Source organism: Odocoileus virginianus, chromosome 14 (genome assembly GCF_023699985.2).
Source record: "Odocoileus virginianus isolate 20LAN1187 ecotype Illinois chromosome 14, Ovbor_1.2, whole genome shotgun sequence".
NCBI lineage: Eukaryota > Metazoa > Chordata > Mammalia > Artiodactyla > Cervidae > Odocoileus > Odocoileus virginianus.
The window spans coordinates 18,173,962-18,193,833 of record NC_069687.1 but is presented as its reverse complement, the minus strand read 5'-3'; the positions used below and the strand labels follow the sequence as shown (position 1 = coordinate 18,193,833).

Here is a 19,872-nt window from a genome sequence, read left to right as displayed (position 1 = left end):
CTTACTGTAAATTAAGTGTTATAACTGATGTTAAATTCTTTTTGCTTATTTATATCATACCAAATTTTGTACTAAAAGAAATAGAATTATGTTTTTTTTTTTTTTCTTTTCTTATCAACAGGGTTTCCCAAAGAAGTAGTAAGAAACTTTTCCTGTCTCACGCTGAGGCAATCTCAAAAATTGTTCTGAAATATTCTGAAGTGTGAATTAGTGAAAGCAAGTTAGTAAGAAAAAATGGGAAACATTAGGTTAATTCAAGATATAAAATGTATAGTATAGTAATATAATAATCATACCCTGGTAAACATCAGATACCTTATACTCCTATTGGTGCTTTGCTGTGGTTTAGTCATTCAGTCATGTCCTACTCTTTGCAATCCCATGGACTGTAGTCCACTAGGCTCCTCTGTCTATGGGATTTCCCAGGAAAGAATATTGGTGTGGTTTGCCATTTTCTTCTCCAGGGGATCTTCCTGACTCAGGGATCGAACCTGGTGTCTCCTGCTTGGCAGCCAAATTCTTTACCACTGAGCCACCTAGGAAGCCCCTACTATAGGTGCTAGATAGGTTTAATATATGCTCTGCTTATGGCCCAGATATTATAAAATACTACTTGTATACAAAGAAGTAAAACATAAATGGAAAACTCCACTGTTCCAATCTTATAGTGGCAGGTGGATATGAAAGTATCGACTGAAAAAAATGCACAACACGAGTGCTGTGAGTTAAGTTTTATTGGGAAAAAATGAAGATTATAACCTTGGAGGCAGCATTTCCAATAACTCTGAGAAACTAATTCAAAGAGGTAGGGGGGAGGTCAGTGTTATATATTATCTTAGTGGAGAGAGGTATGGTGCAGTCAAGCACACATTTTGGCAGAAGCTTGCTGCTACTCGCAAGGAGCCAGTGTCACTGTTAATGATTTTAGTGATTTTCTAGATATGAGGAGATTCAAGAATTAGGCTCATAAAATCTTCTCCAGAAAGTATCTATCTAAAAGTTTCTTCCGCAAGAGCACGGACTGTCTCATTCCTGATCTTCACCCCGAGCTCCTTTCAGGGTGTGCTGAAGGTCAGCGACTGCAGTGGCTAGTGACTTCATCCTTGTAGAGACAGATGGCACATGCCAGATTTTTGTTGTTGTTGTTGGCAAAAAGAACATAAAGTGAAACTTCCTTACACAGAACAGCAATGCTGCAGTCACCACCGCCCTATAGAAGAGTGGTTTCCACAATCCTCAGCTTCCCATTTCCACCATCTACTGCAGATGTTAGGGATTGACTGATGATCTAGACAAGTGTTCCTCAGTACTGATCTGTGTTCTCGTGCTGGGTTTTGAGAATATTTTCACGTCTGAAGTGAAATAACAACAATATATGAGCTTGTCATAAGGGTAAATTTCCTCATCATTTTAATATTTTGATCTTCCGATCCTTTTCTTTGAAGATACAGGCTAAATTTTAAATGGAGTTTTTTGTTTGCCTAAATTTTTGTTTTGGTATTTACTGTGTCCCTTCTAGGCAAAAGTAAAAAAAAAAATAATATTGCAAACTATATTCAGAAATTAAAAAAAAATTATACTGAATCAGTAAATTAAGAAATCAGAGACTTGTGCTCGCTTTGGCAGCACATATACTAAAAAAAAAGAAAAAAAATTGGAACGATACAGAGAAGATTAGCATGACCCCTGTGCAAGGATGACACACAAATTCGTGAAGCGTTCCATATAAAAAAAAGAAAAAAAAAAAGAAATCATAGCCTCATTAGGCAGCTCAGTCCCTCTCTTTAAGGAAATGAAAGGCTAGCAATCTCTTACACATAGTTATTTATTTATTTTCCCTTATTAAACAATTTGCTGCAACTGTGGGAGAGAAAACATAGATTCTTTTGCCTCACTTATCTTTGTGACATTTCACGGGCTAATTTTAATTAATGTATATTTGATTTGATGTCAAAATGCTCCGGTTCCTTTAAAATGTCAAATTTTAAAGTGCTGACATTTTCTTGGAAAGAGCAAGGACCTGAATGAGTTAATTAGGAAGGGGCTGGCCACTCAGAGATTCCAGTGTAAAAGGCAGTTCCAGTTCATTTTTGCTGATAAGAAAGTTGTCCCTGAAGATGGCTGAGTCTTTTTCAGCTCAGTGCCAGGATGACCTTCCATAGGAAGCCTAATTTCACACTCTTCTCTCACACGGTAGAGAACTGACAATATATTTTTTCTTTTTTTCATATTTTCTACTATGATCCTAATCTATGTTAGTAATGAGATAACTTCTTTATACTCATCTGTAAAGTTTTTGAGAACAGGAATTTGTCATATTCCTCATTGAGCAACACTTAAAACTGTGCATGGCACACAGTGGGCCCTCAGTACATATATTTTAAATTAATGTTGAAAGAGGAAGTGACAAAACTATCAATACAAGAGATTTTGATTTGGAGTGAAGATGAGAAAGCAATTGAGAACTTCACAGGAAATAATTACTCAAAAAAAAATTGACTTGAATTAGACATAACTGAGACCTGTTTAAAATATGTTGCTGTAATTGTGATGAAGAATCTATACAGCAGTTAAAATTCAAGCATCTGTAGGTTATGAAAGTGTAAGACAGATTGACAAAGACTAAAGGACACCACAAGCAGCTTATGGATATAAGTGGGATAAAAGCAAACTGATTGATCTTCATTGTGGTTAGATAACAGGCTACATATTTGGATTCTTTTTAAATATTGAAGGCTGTTTTCTTAATTATTTTATATGATTTGAGTGGTAGAATGTATTATGAAATGAACTTAAAATTCTTGGTTTAGTTTTCCTAATGAACTTATATGAATGAATAAGTGAATTAGAAGTGATAGCTCTAGTTTCTGTCACCTCATCTCAATTTGCAGTGCTTTGGGGAAATCTAAACCTAACTTGCAACAATGCCTATTAGAACAGTCATGAAATTAATATGTGTTTACAGCTAACTCCCAAAATAAAGGAGAAGTAGTTCAGATTAAATCAACTTTAGTTTATTTGGCCCTTTAAATATAATGAGAATTTAATGGTATATAAAAGTGTACACTAATTGTGTATTTATCTTGAAAGTGTAATTTCATCACCCTAATTTTTATATAATTTGAAAAGTCTTAGAGAAAAGGAGATATAGAGAAAATGACAATTGCTTCAAGACCACTAATCACAAACTTGTAAAAGAAGTAACATAATCAATACTTTATTAATATTTTATAAGTTTAGAATTGCAGACATCAAACCTTCTGACATATACTGAAGGATAAATAAGTGATGTGCAAATAACAGATTATACTCTCAGTTTTGTGATCAAGACTTAGAAATGACTGTGGAGCGTTACCCTTGTTCCTAAACAGCCTCCAGGTGAGGCTAATGGGAAGTGTATGCATGCCTGTTTGCTCAGTCTCTCAGTTCTTTCTGACTCTTTATGATCCTATGGATCATAGTCCATCAGGTTCCCCTGTCCATGGGGATTCTCCAGGCAAGAATACTGAAGCGTGTTGCCATGCCCTCCTCCAAGGAATCTTCTGGACCCGGGATCACACCTAGGTCTCTAATGTCTCCTGCATTGACAAGAATGTTCTTTACCACTAGCACCACCTGGGAAGCATCTAATGGAAAGAAATATTGCCAAACCAGTCCCACTAGCTATAAGTTTGAAGTAGTAGTTCCAGAATTACAGTATGATCATTAGAACTGGGTACAACTTGCGTCTTTACTATAAATCCTAATTTAAATGTAATCAGAGATGTGTAAATCTTCAATTTCCAAAGCTGCCAACATGTAAAACCTACCTGATTTTCTGTCATTGCATTTTTCAAACCAGCTGGGCTTCAGTGAAATTATTTTGTGTTCCTGCTGGGCCATAATGAAATGATTTTTCACCTGGTTTGAAACTCATGCAAATCCAAATAAAAACTGAAACTGAAGTGAAATGTACAAAATGTCAACCACAGGAACCAGTGCCAATACTTTTTTTTTTTCTCCCTCAAAAGCCATTGCTAACTGAAACAGCAGCCTTTACACTTGCATAATCTCAGCAGACTGCAACAGTAGTTAACTTCACAGACTATTTGAAGACAACTGAGCACCATGATAAAAAAAGAAGGGCTGTTGGTTGAAATGAGATGTTGACTCTTGATTCCTTGAGTTACAACTGGTGTTGATGGTAGTTATAGCTAAAATTATTATGACCACTCCATTGGATTCATTTTATTTTCTTCTATAGATGACTTTCAACTGGCAAACTAAGATCCTTAAATTAACAAGTTAAAGGTATGAGCAATGTTATCTTGTATTTTAAATCTGAAACACATGTGGCCTCAGAGATAGTTTGATTTTATAGTTTGAAAAGCTGGAGCAGCAGGACTTGGACCATTTCTTGAGCATGCTAATCACTATAAAAACTATTTTAGATTAATGAAACATATGTTTAAGGAAAAAAATGTGAGACCTAAACAAAGAAAACATGACTTTAACTTAGGGAAATACTTATTTTGCATATAATTTTCAACAAAATGGTATAACTTATTCATCTTAACATCCTTTACTTTTCATCATGATAGCTGAATATAAAAACATGAAATGAGTATTGTCTAATAATTAAAATGTGGCTAACTTCTTCATTCCTATCCCTGTGAACAATATTATTTTGGAATGTGCCCTTGGTTTTAGTAATTGAGGCCCTGTGGCTTTAACCCTAAAGAGATGACTCTTAGAGTTAGCAGTCATTCAGAATACCCATCTATCCAGCAATGGTGATGATTTTGTACAGATATATCAACATTTATTTACCCATCCTTTTTTTTTAAACTGAGGGAAAATTGACCTGTTATATTGGTGTCCAGTATACAACATAATGATTCTACATTGTATACAGTTTAAAATAATCCCTACAATAAGTCTAGTTACCATCTGTCCCCATATAAAGTTATGTATTTTTTTCTTGTGATGAGAACTTTAAGTCCTTTTTTATTTTGTTTTGTTTTTGTTTTTTGATGAATCCAATCAGTTTTTCTATGACACTTGTCTTGAAAGCCAACATTTTTCCAAACAATTGACATTTCAGGGAACAGTTTTAGCATGATAGAGATTCTGCCTGCTTATGTGTGGTTTCATCTGTGAGAGACAAGAGGTGAATACAGAAAACTACACTCAACTCAATGGAGCCATCCAAAAATTTCCAAAAAATTAAAACTGCACACAGGAACACACAAGACAAGGAGTAGTTGCACTCATCCAAATCTGGTATTCCAACTTCTGGTCTGATTTCAGAGAACAAACCTTACATCCATTTACAACAGCTCATAAGTTTCAAACCTTCTGGCAGCCAACCTGGCCTAGCACACTCCCCTCTGTTTAATGTTCCCCTTTCCTCTCTGCCTCCTATATTTCACTCCACTGTGTTCTTTCTCTCTCTTTACATTCACTCATTTTCTATCCAATTTTTATTATCTTCCTCTCATGCATAGTAGGAGAAGGTGTTGTATATACATGCACAATCAAAAGTCAAGTTCTTTTTTGTTTTAGTTAATTGTTTAATTCTTTTTTTAATTGGAGGCTAATTACTTTACTATATTGTAGTGTTTCTTGCCATGCATTGACATGATCAGCCATGGGTGTACGTGTGTCCCCCCAATCCTGAAGCCCCTTCCCACCTCTTTCCCCATCCCATCCCTCAGGGTTGTCCCAGTGCACCAGCTTTGAGTGCCCTCTTTGATGCATCAAACTTGGACTGGTGATTAAGATAAAGTGCCATATTGATTTGTAATGCTTATTTATTAATCATGTACCAGGCTTAAAGTTGTGCTGCTATTTTTATTATGTGACTATTTTGTTGTTGTTAATGTGACACTGATCACAATTTTGAGCATTGGGTACCTCACCATATTTTCATAAAGTCTGTGGGTTTTGCTATATAATTTGGCAGTGTGATGATATTTAAGGAACTCACCTGCTGCTTTAGAGAGGAAATGATGATATTATAGTTTGCAACCTATTTGATGCCCTTAAAAAAGACTCAGTCCAAACCTTACCCAGGAGGGAGAAATTAGCTTTATTACTCTGATCAGGAAACAAACCTGTCCTGTGACACAGAGAACATTATCCTTATCTTTCAAGACTGTTCTACAAACTTCCTTTGAAGTATATCCCAGAACAAAGACCTCCAATAACTCCTCCCAAAATGTGCAGGAATACAAGGCACTTATGGAGAATTTTTTCCCAATCATATTATTCCCAAGAACAAGTATGAGATTGCTTCTTTCACCATGCTTCCCTAGTAGAAGGTCCAGAGGAGTATCTCCCAGAGCATGGCATTCAGTCACTCTATAAACAGTCTCCAGGAAAGGAAGTGATGTGGTGATTGTCCTGACCAGTTCATCCAAGGGAAGTCAATCCTGATAAATCCTAAACTGGGTTAAGCCCTCAGCTACTGATTCAGAAGACCTATCACGGTTGTGTTATAGACCTTACTAGACATGGACTCTAATATGCCACCAGCTTCATAAGGACTGTCGCTGTTTTGGTCACTCAGTCATGTCCAACTCTTTGTCACCCCATGGACTGTAGCATGCCAGTCTCCTCTGTCCAAGGGATTTTCCCAGACAAGAATACTGGAGTGGGTTGCCATTTCCCACATGTCCCTCCATGTGGCTGGAAGGTGGAGATGTGATGTTAAAAAAAAAAAAAAAAAAAAAAAACTAATAGAAATGAGTTTTCCCTGAGAATTTATTGACCAGAAATAAGTACTTCTATGTGCAAAATCTCCTGGTCACTGGTTATCCAATTTCAGTGGACAGGATATTGGCCACTGAGAATTTCTTTCTCTATAGTTTCAGTCATTTCTTGACCTTCTTTTCCCTTTACTCAAAATCCACTTATATAATTGTTTAGAGAGAGGAAACTCCACTCTTACTATCTGATGCATCTCCTTGTGAAGCATTTTTAAAATAACGTTTTAATAATAGCAAAAGTATAATTTTAATTGCCATAGAAGACTATGATTCAATTTTTTTTTTCCTTAGTGATTTGAAAATGTTTATCCATTTAGTTTTGGTATCTGTGTTAAATATAAAATATGAAGCAAATTTAATTACATATTGCATTTTTATAACTCTATTAAATATTTAGATAATTTAAACTGTTTCAATTATAAAATAACAGTGTAATTACTTTAGAATGTATTGATTTTTGTCATTCCTGCTGAGCCCATTTACAGTCTTTAAGAATATTTGGGTTTTGCCTAGAAATGTTTTCATATATTTTCTTTAATTACAGCCTCTGTTTAGTTCTCTCAGTCTCTTCTGGAAGACATTCTAAAATGTATGTCCATCATTAGTTCAGTTCAGTCATGTCCAACTCTTTGTGACCCCATGAATCGCAGCATGCCAGGCCTCCCTCTCCATCACCAAATCCCAGAGTTTGTTCAAACTCATGTCCATCGAGTCGGTGATACCATCCAGCCATCTCATCCTCTATCGTCCCCTTCTCCTCCTGACCCCAATCCCTCCCAGCATCAGGGTCTTTTCCAATGAGTTAACACTTTGCATGAGGTGGCCAAAGTACTGGAGTTTCAGCTTCAGCATCATTCCTTCCAATGAACACCCAGGACTGATCTCCTTTAGGATGGACTGGTTGGATCTCCTTGCAGTCCAAGGGACTCTCAAGAGTCTTCTCCAACACCACATTTCAAAAGCATCAATTTTTCAGTGCTCAGCTTTCTTCACAGTTCAACTCTCTATCCATCATAGATTAGGCCTATTTCCCTTCTACAGATATTACCTTTTCCATAATATGTATAAGGTCTTTAAAATCTGACGTATTTCTGTCAGATTCTGAGTCTGTTCTCTAATTTGGTACGTTAGCCATGTTTTGTTCTGCTACTTGTCCTTATGAGTGCATATAGCAAAGAGTCAAAATACAAGGTCAGTATAAAAATACAAAGTATATTTATATATATAAGCAAAGAACAATTGAAAATCAGATTGTTAAACAATGTTGCACTCAATAGCATCAAAAATACCAAATACTTACAATAAATTGAACAAACGACCTGTAGGAACTGGAAGTTTATAGACTTTACTTAAGCAAAGGAAGACCCAAATAGAGTGAAGCCAGACTTGACAGGGGGCTCAGTGGCAAAGAATCTGCCTGCCGGTGCAGGAGATGCAAGAGATGGGGATTTGACCCCTGGGTTGTAAAGACCCCTGGAGAAGGAAAGGCAACCCCCTGCAGCATTCTTGCCTAGAAAATCCCATGGACAGAGGAGCCTCCTGGAGTAAGGCACATAGAGTCAAAAAGAGTAGGATATGACTGAGCTCACGTGAGCACAAACAAGGTGATGCACCATTTATATGCATAGAAAATCTTAATATTGGTAAGATTTTTATTCTCTCCAGATTAATCTATAGATCCAATGCAAACTTTACCAAATGTAAGCATATCTTTAACCTGCGATGCAACAATTATACTCTTGGGTATCTACTTGTGTGAAACTAGTGCATAGGTCCAGCAAAATAGAAACAGTGTTCATAGACAAGTTTTACATAATAGCCATAATTTGAACCAATCCGAATACTTACCATAGACCTCAAGTGAAAAATTCATTGCTATAGTATGGATGAATCTCCTATGCATAATATTAATGAAGAGTCAGACTTAAAAGAAGCAAAGCAGTATGGTTACATTTTATGGAATTAAAATTGAACAAAACTAATCCAAGATGATAAAAATCAGAATGGTGGGTAAAACTGTACTGAAGATGGGAACAGTAATACTAACTGACAGGAGGATGAAGGAGCTTTCTAGAATTCAGGAAATTCTCTGTATCACAGTTCAGAATTGGTTACATGAGGATATGTATATATAAAAATGCATCAATTTATGAATTTATGATTTTTACAATTTAAGAAAATGAAAAGAATCACTCATCGAACTCCTTCACATGCTACTGTGTAAAAGTGAATCTCCAGGAGAAAATTTTAAAATACAGCATTTCTCAGGTATATTAGTTAATGAATTATAGGAACTGACTTTCAGTGTAATATGAGACAAGCGAGTAATTGAGTTAGAATAAAATATCTAAAGGATAGTGAATTATTTCTAATTTAGAAAGAGATTTAGTAGATAATAACCAGGATTAGGAGATAGTTGAAAATATCTTATTCAACTAGAACATTTGGCAGTGATACAAAGTATAGAAATTTATTCATTAGAGAAATTTCAAGAGAATTAGTATAAAACTATATTTCCATCTAAGTTCAGGAAAGTTTTACTGTCTTAGAAACTATTTCACTATACTCATGCATTTCACTATACAAGTCTATCTTTTAATTGTCTTCCATCTGACTTTAAGTAAGAATATATATATATATAATAAAGTGAGCTTTCTGCTTGATCAAGATAAATAGCTTAAGATTTTAATCATTTTATTGAAATAAAAAAATCCTGTTCCTATACCTCTTCAACTCTCCATCCCAGGCCACAGAAGTTCTGATTTAATTGGTGTGTGGTAGAACCTAGAAACTGGGATTAAAAAAAAAAAAAAAATCTCCCATGTTGATTCTAATATGGAGTGAATTGAAACTTACAAGAGAGAGCACCCATGTGCCAAAATCCATACCTAAAATCCATCAGCCATTTCAGCTGGTATAGGGGAAATAATAGCTTTCAAATTAGGCAAATCACTCTGAGAGGGAATGATTCATCAGTGAGAATAAATAGAACACATATTCAGGGAGAAGTAGTTCTCAGACAAGGAAATTGCAAATTAAAAAGAAAAAAAGATAAATAAAATGTTATTTAAGAGCTTTCAATGTTCCAATTTTTTAAAAAAGTATCAATTAAGTTATACAATAGACTCTCATGTGACCTTATGAAAATGATATCAGCAATGTTCAGAAGAAAATCATTTTCCTCACTTTTTTCAATTCAGTTCTTGCCTATACATCAGATGAATTTTTGTCTACCTGAAGGAAATCACTTCCTTCAGTCGTGCCACTGGCAACCATTTAAAGTGGACCGAGATGGTCAGGGAGTGAGAGAATGTGTCACAGAGACATCCCCTGCAGAAACATTTCTGCATACCAAGGGATGCAGCCGTTGAAGTAGAGAAAAATGTGAAGCTAAACACATGACTTTTTAGTAAAATAAGCAAGTTAAAATTTAGGTACACAAATTTCATGGGATTATTTTGAAATTTCAGTAGTTAGGAAGCAAAAAGAATGAAAAGAGTAAAGATGAGATCACAATTTTATAAGTGTTGTATGATCCATCTTAAGCTAGTTTTGCAGCTGAATTTGAAGAGTCACCAAAAGTAAATCTACATTTGAAGATAGAGTTTAAAGAGATAGGGAAAGAAAAGGAACTGAGTTGCTATTTATTCATGTTTGGACAAAAAATTTGAGTTATGTCAGTGAGAGTTGAATTCTAAGTTTATATTCAGAATTGATTTCAGTTGTTAAGAAACTTTAGGTTGTGTGTCCGTTGACTGTCTAGATGAAAGTAATTTTTGAGGTTACTGCACATATGCCAATTTCTGTTGATCTGACCAGATTGCAGAATCAAGAACTAGATATCTTTCATTAATGCAAACATTCATTGAACGTCTTATGTATTTTCTATTTAAGCTCTTTATCAGGAAAGAAAAATTAGCAGGTTTAAAATTATTGGAATTTGTGCTTGATTTCCACCTTTAGACAACAAAGGTCCATCTAGTCAAAGCTATGGTTTTTCCAGTAGTCATGTATGTGAGAGTTGGATTACAAAGAAAGCTGAGCGCTAAAGAATTGATGCTTTTGAACTGTGGTGTTGGAGAAGACTCTTTAGAGTCCCTTGGGCTGCAAGGAGAGCCAATCAGTCCATCCTAAAGGAAATCAGTCCTGAATATTCAATGGAGAGACTGATGCTATAGAGGAAACTCCAGTACTTTGGCCACCTGATATGAGGGACTAACTCATTGGAAAAGACCCTGATGCTGGGAAAGATTGAAGGCAGGAGGAGGAGAAGGGGACAACAGAGGATGAGATGGTTGGATGGCATCACCAACATGATGGACTTGAGTTTGAGCAAACTCCGGGAGTTGGTGATGGACAGGGGAGCCTGGCATGCTGGAGTCCATGGGGGTCACAAAGAGTCAGTCACAACTGAGCAACTGAACTGAACTGAATTCCACTTTTATAAATAATAAACTTTAATATTTGGGTTTCACACTCTTTATTAAACAGTGTAGAGATTCCCTAAGTGTACTATATTGCAACTATTCAATTATTTTGCTATGTATTCACTATTTTTATAATGCAAATAATTAAGAGACATACAGAAAGGTCTTGAAATAATTTCTTACTACAAAAATAGTCCAAAAGTTCTAGAAGAAAATCATATAAACTTCCAGCTAATACTGTGTGGAAGTATACTGTTTTCTACCTTCTCCTAAAAAGCATTCCACAATTCCTTTTCTTTGAAACTACAGTATAAAGACCATCTCCATGATTTCAAGATTTAGAAAGAAAATTATGTTAGGTTTAGGGTATAATCAAATTATTCATACATAGATTTTTTTCAGTGACTTAATTTTACTTAGGAAACAGAAATGAGATATTACAAATCAGTACAAATTACATAATTTTTAATGAATCATTCTGATTATTTTCCAGAAGTTTCTATAGTGAGGATTCACTAACACAATCAAACAGTATTATATGTTCAGACCTTGTAAAATCTGGTCAGTGAGCTTTGCTCTTTCCTCCTTTTTTCCATGTTGCAGAGAGAGAGCACTTGAAGTAAACAAATATTTTTGTTTTTAAGGAAATCCTTTAGGAACTGAATAGACATTTTCTGGAATTTGGAAGGTTCTTGGTCAAAAGTGCATAGAAGAATAATGGACAAAAAATAGAACCTACAGGTTATGACCAACCTAGATAACATATTAAAAAGCAGAGACATTACTTTGCCCACAAGGTCCATCTGGTCAAGGTTATGGTTTTTCCAGTGGTCATGTATGGATGTGACAGTTGGACTGTGAGGAAAACTGAGTGCTGCAAAACTGATGCTTTTGAACTGTGGTGCTGGAGACTACTCTTGAGAGCCCCTTGGACTGCAAGGAGATCCAACCAGTCCATCCTAAAGGAGATCAGTCCTGGGTGTTCATTGGAAGGACTGATGCTGAAGCTGAAACTCCAGTACTTTGGCCACCTCATGCAAAGAGCTGACTCATTGGAAAAGACCCTGATGCTGGGAGGGATTGGGGGCAGGAGGAGAAGGGGACGACAGAGGATGAGATGGCTGGATGGCATCACCAACTCGATGGACATAAGTTTGAGTAAACTCTGGGAGTTGGTGATGGAGAGGGAGGCCTGGCGTGCTGCGATTCATGGGGTTGCAAAGAGTCGGACACGACCAAACGACTGAACTGACTGACTGACAGAGCTAATAGCTAGTAGCCTAGTATAGTATTAAATGGCATCGATTCTGCCTGCAGATTGCCTTGGACTTGAACTCAGATACTACCACTTATTAGGTATATGATGTCAGCACATTAGCTAATCTTTAGTGCTCTGTTTCTTTACCTGTGGTGGTGGTGGTGGTTTAGTTGCTAAGTCATGTCTGACTCTTGTGATCCCATGGACTGTAGCCCTCCAGTCTCCTCTGTCCATGGGATTCTCCAGGCAAAAATACTGGAATAGGTTGCCATTTCCTTCTCCATTCCTTGTCTGCATAATGGCCTTAATACAGGACCACTTCATATGGTCATTGTCAGTATCAAGTACTTAGAATAGTGCATGCTGCTGCTACTAAGTCGCTTCAGTCATGTAGGACTCTGTGCGACCCCATAGACAGTGGCCCACCACACTAATTACCACGTAAGTATATGCTCAGTATATAATAAGACATGGCTACTCTTTCAACTTTTCTCATTCCTTATTACATCTGCTTCTTTATATACTTTTCCTGTTTCTCTTTCAATATAGCATGACTTTGAGTTTTCACCTATCTTGGCCACATATAACCATTCGTGCATGCTGAGTCACTTCAGTTGTATCCAACTCTCTGTGACCCTCATGACTGTAGCCTGCCAGGCTTTTCTGCAATGGGATTCTCCTGGCAAGAATACTGGAATGGGTTGCCATGCCCTTCTCTAGGGGATCTTCCTGTCCCAGAGATCAAACCAGTATCTCCTTCATATCCTGCATTGCAGCATATGCTTTACCACTGAGCCACCAGGGAAACCCACATATAGCCATGCCAGCACTCAATAAAGACAAACCAGTATTATCTTAGAGATACTGGTTAGTTTAAAACTTAAGGAAATGATATTTCTATTCACTAGCCTTACGTCTGGAATATAGTAGTGGTCTTATCAGCTATAGACAGTATATGGGTTCTATGCCTCTTTTCTCCCATTTGATAGAAGGCTATCATAAATTAGAAGAAAAATGCAATAAGTAGGTTGCCTACAACATTATTCACTTTATAGAGAATGCAATTGACCATGCATTTAATTTTAAATCTTGAAATACCAATTCAATCCATCAGTTTTATATAATCGCATCAATAAGTAACTTGCTAGTTCTTAAAATAGCATTCATCCAAACAGTAGATAAATAACAAGATGACCAGACATGCAAAAATGGAGTCATTCGTTTGTGAATTGCAATACATAAATGTCTCAAAGTCTAATTACTGGAAAATTACAGTAAAAACACTCTTTATATGTACATATACATCACAGGAATGAAGTAGTTTGCCAAGTAATCTGCAACAAATTAGGTCTATAAAGATGAAATTAATCCTATTGACATTCATAAATCAAAAACATTAAGAATGACTAAAATTCAAGAAAGTAAACACCTCAAGACAATACTGATAATGTCTTGATGCTGATAATGAAGATTTCTCCCTAAAAATATGCAAAAGTTTAAATCCTAAACAGGTGTTCCTGTATTATAAGAATGTTGCCAACTTATGTTTCACAGCCAGTCTTTATATATATATATATATTTATATTTATATATACATATACTGTTAATCTTCATTATAAGTGCTTCCCAGGTGGTGCTAAGAATGCTAAGAATCTGCCTGCCAATGCAGGAGACACAGGAGACACGGATTAAACCTCTGGGTGGGGAAGATCCCCTGGAGGAGGAAATGGCAACCCACTCCAGTATTCTTGCCTGGAAAATTCCACACAGAGGAGCCTGGTAGGGCTCCAGTCCACGTGGTTGCAAAGAGCTGGACTCAACTGAGTGACGGAGCATATGCAAGCAATCTTCATTGTCAATTCCATGTTCATGAATTTGCTATCTAGAATGTATTTCTAACCTGAAAATTAATATTCAGAGAGCTTATCATAGTCACTTGAGGACATGTGCAGAGCGGCAAAACGTTTGAGTCACTCAGAGTTCTAGTTCTCAACAGGACAGCCCTCTCTTCTGTTTCAACTCTCCCATTGTAAAATGTGTCCTTCTCATGTTCTATTTAATGCCATATTTATTCCATTTTTGTGCTTTTCATTAGTGATTTTTTTTTGTTAAAAATACCCCCCAACTCTAGTGTGGAAGTATTCTCTACTGTTTCTAAGTGCAAAAAAGACTGTGATGTGGTTTATAGAGAAAATGCACATTTTAGATAAGCTTTTTCAGGCATTAGTTATAATGCTCTCGGGTGTGAGTTCAGTGCTAATGAATCAATAACACTATCCATCCAGGGGATAAAAAAAAAAAATTTTGCAGATCTGTGCATAAGGTTGCTCCATAAAGTGCTAAAGTCTCACTTACAATGCGTGATGAAGCTATGGAAAAGATAGAAGTTAAAATTTTGTGGATGGATGTGGTGATAAGCAATTTAAAAACCTTATTGGACAGCATTGTTATCAGGCTAAAAGCCAGATAATGTTTAGGTTATGCTGCTCAGGATTAAGAAAATATTAGGAGAAAAGGCTACTGAATTATTGTTATAAAGAAATGACAGCCAATTAATTATTTGTAAGAACTGTATAGTTCTCTATACAGTTAAACAAGATCTCTTTTAACAGAAACACACATGAAACAAGATTCTTTACTGATTGGCTAACAAAAATGTTGTGACTAGTAGCTTGCAGTAAATTAACCTTGAATTTCTCCCAAGAGAAATGGCTCAGTATTCGCTGATTCTATTTAGCCTTATTATCTCCTTTATCAGGTTAGTAGCTACTATTTATATTTTGGTTTTATATTTTCTTGCCTATATCAAGAGGAACAGTCCTACTAAAAATTGATTTCTTGATACCTGTTATTACTGAAATTCTTAATTTGATTTTCTTGTCTTCAGCCACTTCCTCTTTTACACTGTCCTGCTAATCACAAAATATCTGTTTATTTCTTTTATATCACTAAATATAGAAAAATATTTTACTCTGGTTGCTCTTTCATTCAAGAAGCTAAAATATTTGTAAATTGTCAACTCATAGACTATGTTTTTGGTTATTTAAAATTATATTTAACATTCTACCTCTATTCCATCCAATCTTCTTTCTCACTGTATTTATACATGCATTCTCTAAGTGTTGTGTCTTCTCGCATAAGCATCATATTTTTTATATCTTGAATTTGCTTATGTTCAAAACATGAGTGAAAGTCAGCAACAAGATCAGGGTAGAGAAGGAAAAAAAAAACGAAAAACGAAAAAATGGACCAAAAGATTTTCTTGGCTGGTTTTTGTAGCCTCAACTCATCAAATCAATGTATAGTACTAAAATGAGTATTGCAAATGTTGCTATATTTGTTATACCAAATTTCACTTAGGTTTTTCTGAACAGCTGTTATCAATTTGGGTAAATTAGGGAGGGAACTAAGATGGCGGAGGAATAGGACTGGGAGACCACTTTCTCCCCCACAAATTCATGGAAAGATCATTTGAACGCTGAGCAAGCTCCACAAAACAACTTCTGATCTCTAGCAGAGGACATCAGACACCCAGAAAAGCAGCCCATTGTCTTCAAAAGGAGGTAGGACAAAATATAAAAATAAAAAGAGAGACAATAGAGTTAGGGACGGAGATCCGTTCGGGAAGGGAGTCTTAATAAAGGAAGTTTCCAAACACCAGGAAACCCTCTCACTGGCGGGTCTGGGGGAAGTTTTCGAATCTCGGAGGGCAACCTAACAGGGAGGAAAAATAAATTTGGGTAAATTAAGTAGATTTTAGTTATATGTTATACATATATAATAGTAGGTGACATTTTTGAGCATTTACTCCGCATATAATCAACAGTTCGTGGGAATATGAGAATGGAAATAAACAGTGTCAAAGAGGGGAGAAATGTGAACTTGTTTGAATTGCAATACCTTTGTTGCATAGTGTGAAGTTCAGAGAGTGCTTAATTACCTGAAGTGTTGGGATGCAGTTTGAAGGAGTAGCCCTTGAATGCGGAGGGGTTCAAGCTGATGTGAAATGAAAGTGACAAAACTGAGGGTCCAGATGTCATCTTAAGCTACTGTAGGTCCAGTATAACGTAGACCTGAACCACTACAGGGCCAATACTCTTGATAATATTTCTCTCATTGGTCAAAATTGTGTCATGGAAGAAGGACTCTTGGGACAATAAGTGTAAGAAAATAGCAATTCCTTGATAATACACATGTTTCGATGCTGTTCTCTCTAAACATCCCACCCTCGCCTTCTCCCACAGAGTCCCAAAGTCTGCTCTGTACATCTGTATCTCTTTTTCTGTTTTGCATATAGGGTTATTGTTACCATCTTTCTAAATTCCATATATACATGTGTTAATATACTGTATTGGTGTTTATCTTTCTGGTTTACTTCACTCTGTATAATGGGCTCCAGTTTCATCCATCTCATTAGAACTGATTCAAATGAATTCTTTTTTTTTTTCTTTTCTCCATTTATTTTTATTAGTTGGAGGCTAATTACTTTACATCATTACAGTAGTTTTTGTCATACATTGAAATGAATTAGCCATGGATTTACATGTATTCCCCATCCTGGTCCCCCCTCCCACCTCCCTCTCCACCCCATCCCTCTGGGTCTTCCCAGTGCACCAGGCCCGAGCACTTGTCTCATGCACCCAACCTGGGCTGGTGATCTGTTTCACCCTAGATAATATACATGTTTCAATGCTGTTCTCTTGAAACATCCCACCCTCACCTTCTCCCAGAGTCCACAAGTCTGTTCTATACATCTGAGTCTCTTTTTCTGTTTTGCACATAGGGCTGAGTAATATTATCAAGGGTGAAACAGATCACCAGCCCAGGTTGGATGCATGAGACCAGTGCTCAGGGCTGGTGCACTGGGAAGACCCAGAGGGATCGGGTGGAGAGGGAGGCGGGAGGGGGGATCGGGATGGGAAACACATGTAAATCCATGGCTGATTCATGTCAATGTATGGCAAAAACCACTACAGTATTGTAAAGTAATTAGCCTCCAACTAATAAAAATAAATGGAAAAGAAAAAGAAAAGAAAATAGCAAGTCCAACTATTGAGTTTAGGAAAGATAAGTTTTTATTTTCTTTACTTATAATACTTATCTACATACCCCACATATACTTCAACCCTTCTCCATACACACAGAATAATTGATATCTTGATATGTGTTTATCTTATGGAAAAATCAATGGAAATGAGAACAGATAAGCTGTGGATTTACATCTTTACATTATATTTTAAGTACTTTCTATCTTATAGTTAATTAGTTTTTTTCCATTTTATAACTATTAACAATGTATGAAATCAATTGTATTTAAATAATAAACTAATATGCAAGCCTTGTTTGTTCCACCTTGGTCTTAGAGGTAAGAATTCAAACATGTTAATCAAAGATTTTTTAAGGATATTGAAGCTTTATATTTTTTAAAAAAATATCACTTTTGAATCCTAACAAGTTTAACAACTAATATTATGCTCTATAATTATGAAATTTGTAACAATAGAAGCTTGTCTTTCATCACCATTCATTTTTTTAAAACCTTAAAGCTTTATTGGAGTTAAAACTGTAACTTTTCCAGGCATTCCCACAGATTTATGTATTTCTTCATTTTTAGTAGATTAGGGAGAATACTAATATATTTTATTGCAATGGGAACCATCTCTCTCTTCCTCTTAAGAATTTTGTGGCAATTAATAAAATATTTTGTGTTGTTTAGGAATGAGCAAGATGTCTTCTTATATTTTACTCTTTATTATTGACTAATTTTTTTATCAACTATGTGTCAAATATTGTTCTGGGCTTGAAAGATTCATCATTGAATAAAACACACAAATATCTCTGCCCTCCTAAAGTTTTAATTATATAAATGTCACCCAGAGAAATGAAAAATTATTTATTTTATTTTTAAAGCCAAGACAAGAAGAAAATATAGAATATAATATACCCTAGGGGCTTCCTTGGTGGCTCAAATGGTAGAGTTCGCCTGCAATGCAATACGCCCTAGGGAGCCTGAACAAATCACTTTTACAATAAGAATTATATCTTATCCCCCCACATATTGACTTTTATTGACAGTTTCAAGATTTATATATGAATGAATGTGAACTTTTCTCTGGATCACTTTCATTGTGTTACATATTTGGAAAAGTTTAAAACAAATGTCGCTCATAGATCATATCAAACTCTTGAATAAATCATGAATACAAATTGCCTTTTCTTAAATACATACGTATATACAAATAGGTATGTACTTTGAATATGAACACATATATTTATAAATACATAATGGAAAACATTTAGTGACTTAAATAGGTATAGGAACATTTTCAAAGCAATTACTTACAAAATACCACTTTATGCAACTTTCTGTACAAATAAAAAGCATATATAACTTCAATACAGTTTTAATCTCCTTTAACAAGGCTTTTAAAATTTGCTTATTTTTAATCCTTTAATTTACTCAAGAAATGCAATTTAAATTACATTCTATGTAAGGAGAAAATACATTCTGGGAGTTTTTTGGAGTTCACTTTTACAAGACTTTTTCAGCATTGGAAACCATAACTGATGGTCAGTATACTCAGAATGCTGTTCTTCAGCCTCCAGTAGTATGAATGTTTTTGCTTGAATGATTATTCAGGGAAGCTCACTAAAGTGAATAATATGGGAAGAAAACAGGAAGAAACCAAGTGAGGCTACAGGGAAGAAAACACTTAAAAGTATGGCAAGAAAAAAAAAAAGGGGCTGCTGAGTCTTTATTTGGCACTTAGCAGGTTTTTAATAAATGTATCCCTGAGACTACATCCATCAAACTAAGTACTATACATATCAAAACATTTTGCAGAAGTTTTTGATAGAACCATATCTGAAACACCTGTGCTCTGGTGTGTGTGCAACTATTTCTCTTATTTAAAAAAAATAAATACAAGTCGAGAATGAGTAATCATGGTTTAATTTCTTAAAAGCATACTAACTTTGCTCACTTATTAATGGTTTAGAGTATGGTGGCATAATAGATGTGTTACAACAAAAAAGGAAAACTATAAAAAGATTAAAGACATTTAACCTCTTGGATCTGATGATTCAACACATTCAATGTAACCTATGTAATCATTCTTGAAATTCAATCCCCAGCAGCATTTCACATGTAGTTTTATTATCTACCTCTTAAATTATTAATTAAGAACTTTTGATAAATTAAAAAATTTACTTCAAATATGATTCATGTAATATAAATAGCTGAAAATTAACTTATTTTTATCCAATATTTGAACACAAAATTGTCCATGAAGTCTTGGTTATCATTTTCAGTCTATGATAAATTTACTGACATGAAAATAAAACATTTATTTTTAATATTAATTATTTGACACTTACAATGATAATAACCTTGTAGCATTGTAGCATGTTATTTTGTTTTTGGTGAACACTCATATTG

General features: G+C 35.4%; 1 pseudogene; it reads left to right on the top strand.

Moving 5' to 3' along the window:
* Window positions 1-1,618: 1,618 nt before the first annotated feature.
* On the top strand, window positions 1,619-1,731 carry LOC139038338 (U6 spliceosomal RNA; annotated as a pseudogene).
* Window positions 1,732-19,872: the final 18,141 nt, after the last annotated feature.